The 4304-nt window shown below is 41.6% G+C and overlaps 1 pseudogene; it reads right to left on the bottom strand.

Moving 5' to 3' along the window:
- Positions 1 to 2081: 2081 nt before the first annotated feature.
- LOC102843968 lies at positions 2082 to 4089 on the bottom strand (annotated as a pseudogene).
- Between the last annotated feature and the right edge of the window lie 215 nt (positions 4090 to 4304).

The following is a 4304-nucleotide window of genomic DNA, read 5'->3' as shown; positions in this document are numbered from 1 at the left end:
CGGAGAAGAATGGGATCTAATACAGATCTGATCTGTTACAAGAAACATTTCCCTAGACTGTGGCTTATAACTTTTTATCTCATTAGAAATAAAAGAGGAACAAGCTGGGCCCAGAAGGAAGGATCTCACTACCACCAAGGAAGTAATTTCAAGTAGTAGGGTTCATCCTTTTGGACTTGAGTCACTGTGCTAAGAAGCTTCTTGACATTAGGTAAGACCAGGACACATGGAGACTGTCAAAGAAAGCCTGGCCTGCAGATGCATAAGGGAAAAGGACCTTTCCCCAGCACCAGGGCCTTCCCCTAGAATTGGCACTCTGAATTTGAACCTTAGTCTCATACAGTGCAAGAAAATAAATTTCTAAGGGCGCTCTGGTGGCCTAGTGGCAAGAAGCTGTGCTGCAATCCTGAAGGCACATGGTTCAGATCCACCAGATACTATGCTGGAGAAGGATGGATGGGCAGTCTCATCCTGTGCTAGTCAGATCTGTCTCAATGACATACAACAAGAGAGAAAAAGAAAAGAAATTTCTGTTGTTAAAGCCATTTAGGTGCACTATCTCCATTATATCAGCATTAGAAAACTAAGACAATATGAAAGACCAAAGAAGAATTGATGCCTCTGAATTACAGTGTTGACAGACAGTATTGGGTATACTATGGACGGCCAAAAGAGCAAACAATTTTAGAAGAAGTATAGCTAGAATATTCCTTAGAGGAGAAGATAGTGAGAAGTTGTCTCACACAATTTGAGCATATTGTCAGGAAGGAGTAGTCTTTGGAAAAGAGCACCATGCTTAGAAAAGTGGAAGGCCAGTGAAAGAGAGGAAGACCCTCAGTGAGATGGATTAACTTGATGACAAAGAGAGGAATCTTAGTGTCAAATTCTTTGTTAAAAATCTTTCCCAATAGTTACTGATTAACTTTCAATATGTTTCAGAGTTCATGTTTTTCCTTTTTGAACTCTTTAATCCACTGTTTCAGATGATCAATGATTTCCTTTCCCCCGTGAATGTATACTTCTGAGTTAGTCAAATCAGTACTACCCATAGTTAATTTGGTGTGATACTATTGAGTGTCCATCTTAGATCAGAGGACTCAAAAGTTGCGATTTTATGTTGTTGTTATGTGCCTTTGAGTCACCTGCAACTCATAGTGACCCTATGTATAATAGCTCTATATATTCTGAGACAATCTCACTGACTCCAACACACCTAATCCCATTGCCACAATTACCATGTCAATCATCTGGGGTCTTCCTCTCCTGCGCTGTCCCTTCACTCTTCCAATTAAGATGTCCTTCTCCAAGAACTGGCCCCTCCTGGTCACGTGTCCACAGTATGTGAGATGGAGCTTCAAAATCCTAGCCTCCAAGGAGAAGTTTGGTTTCACCTTCTCCAAGACAGACCTATTTGTTCTCCTGGCAGCCCATGGTATGTTCAATACTCTTCTCCAGCACTGCAACTCAAAAGCATCGATTCCTCTTCTGTTATCCTTAGTCATTGTCCAGCTCTCTGATGCATATAATATAATTACAAATACCATTGCCTGGATCAGGTGCACCTTAGTCTCTAGACTGACATAATTGCTCCTCAGCACTCTGGAGAGGTCTCTGGTAGCAGACTTCCCAGTGCAATTTGTCTTTTGATTTCTGGACTGCTGGTGCCAAAAGGGTTGATTGTGGAGCCGAGCAAACTGATATGGTTAACAACCCCAACCTCTTCTCCCTCTATCATGGTGCTGTCAATCGGCCCAGTGGTAAGACTTTTTGTCTCCTTTTTTTTTTTTCAATCTTTGTCTTCTTTTTTTTTTTGCTGCTCCAATTCCAATTTATTTTGCTCAACAGAAATGTTTTTCTCTAAGAAGTATCTTAATTATAAATTATAAATCGTAAAAAAATTTTTGCCCTAAAATTACACAGCTAAAGGGAAAATAATTTTCAGTGTCACTATAACTAAGCAGTGTCACTATGCATAACTAAGTAGACTCAACTAATGATTAAAAAATTACATTCTAACTGACAGATCAAAGGCTTAAATGCTAAAAAGGCCTCTGTTATACTGTAAGTATAACACCTTCTTTTCATTTGCCCCCATACATTCGCTCAATGTCTTTGAGGTAATGGTTCTTCAGTTCCTTCCGTTTCAGCTTGAAAGCATCAGTTACCAAACCAGTTTCTGGAGTCCATGGTTCTGGGCTTAAGCAGACCTTGGTGGGAATTTCAAATCGCTCCAATTTCGCGGTAGCTGCAGCTTCTCTAATTTCTTTTAGTATTTCAGCTTCCATGTCAGGGTTATTGCAGATGTCAACCCAAGATCCTTCTATCCCTTTCTTTTGTGCTAAAAGACTCAGCCAGTTCTGATTTGGAACCACAAAACTGATCACATAGGACTGGTCACTTCTGGCAAAAGCACAGATGTTGTCAATTAGTGGAGAGCTCTTCAAGGCAGCCTTGACTTTTCCAAGAAACACATATTCTCCTGCCTGTAGCTTCACCAGATCTTTCTTACGATCAATAATCTGCAAGCATCCATCAGGATGAAATTCTCCAATATCACCAGTGTAAAACCATCTTTGTCCATTTTCATCCACATAATAGTCCTCTGCTGTTTTTTCTTCATTTTTAAAATATCCCATGGTGATATTCTGTCCACCAATTACAACTTCTCCTCTGGGGTTAGGCTTGTCATGAACTGTATAACCGTCTTCCTGCCAATCTTTCAGTTTAATTTCACAACAAATAAGAGGGGCTCCAACTCGGCCAGTAGTATAGTCAGTAGCTTCAGTAACTGTCCCAGCACCACATGTCTCAGTTAACCCGTAGCCCTGGCCAACTGGGCAGCAGAAGCAGACATTCATGAAATGTTGAGTCTGAGCAGACGGGTGCGCCGCCAGACAGCATCAGACGAATGTTCCCTCCTAGCAGAGCCTTCACCTTCTTAAACAGTATCAGATTGCAAAGAGGTGCATCATATCCTTTTTTAATCTGTTCTATTTTGTAAGCATATCCTATCTTGAATAGAGTTCTCTGAATATAGCTCATCTCTTGGACTTTGCTCATAACATTCTTATAAATTCGATCCATGATTTCCGGAACAGCAGCCATGAGTGTCGGCTTCAGGACAGTGCAATCTCCTTTGGTTCCTTTTTAAATTTTGCTGGACTGGTCTGAAAGTGTAAGTGGAGAAGAATATCCAATCCTACAGCCATAGGTGAAGCAAGATAACTCTGCTGTCAATTCCAGTACATGGGCCAGGGGCAAGTAGCCAATGTAAGTGTCCTTTGGTCCCAGTCCAGGTATTCTTTCACACTGGCCTGTCATTCCAGCTATCAGGTTGCAATGATGTATCATTACGCCCTTTGGTAGACCGGTAGAACCACTGGTATACATTACGATAGCCAAGTCTGAAGGAGTTGGTCTATTTGGAGTGTTGCTTGCATTTTCTGGCTTGGAGCCCAACTCTTCTACCGATTGCATGCTGTGAATCTCAAATCCTTCAGGGTACTGAGCTTTATTGATAGTCTTATTGTCCACATAAATGATATGTTTAACAGAGTTGACATTTAACAATGCAGTCTTAAGCTTGGTTTCTAGAAGCTCAGCGCTAGTAATCAGATAAGAAGCCTCAGATTCATTTAGCCCATGAACTACTGCTTCTTCGCCAAGTGTGGCATATAATGTCACAAGAGGAAAGTTGTATCTAAAGCATGTCTGCGCCGAAATCAGCCATTCCACCCTGGTCTCACAGAAAATGGCAATAGTGGTCTTTGCTTTCAGTCCCAGTGCAGTGAGTCCACGACCAAAGTTGTTCACTCTGCAGTTGACGTTCATCCACTTATAATTCCCAAGAATGACCTTCTTAAAAACTTTTCCATCTGACTGAATTTCATCTTCTTCACTTAGGAGTTCCCTGGTCCCAAGGCATTCCTTCTTTCCAAACTTGGACACAGTATGATCAAATAATTTATCCAGAGTGTCTGCTCCCGGGATGTCTATGACAGCTAGCGAGTCGAAGTGTGTGACAGCACGATATGGACTTCCAGGTTTGTCTGAGATGGGCTTAGCTTTTACTCTCTTTGCCATAGTGTTTTTCTTAAAATTTCTTCTTTCAAGAAGAACACTTGACAAAAGCTTCTGTGACAAAAGCACGTCTTCTGAGCCGGCGGCAGGAGCGGTGCACTCGCGATGCTCAGGGAGAGGAGAGGTATGCTCTGGAACACCAGGAGCTGCGAATAATCTTTGTCTTCTTGATTTTAAGCTTCAAGCCACATTGAAGACTACAGTCCTTGACCTTCTGCAGCAAA

This window comes from Elephantulus edwardii, unplaced genomic scaffold (assembly GCF_000299155.1).
Source record: "Elephantulus edwardii isolate Elephantulus edwardi_28Jun2011 unplaced genomic scaffold, EleEdw1.0 scaffold00121, whole genome shotgun sequence".
NCBI classification, from domain to species: domain Eukaryota; kingdom Metazoa; phylum Chordata; class Mammalia; order Macroscelidea; family Macroscelididae; genus Elephantulus; species Elephantulus edwardii.
Note: the sequence above shows the minus strand (reverse complement) of the source record. Positions and strands in the feature narration are given on the sequence as shown.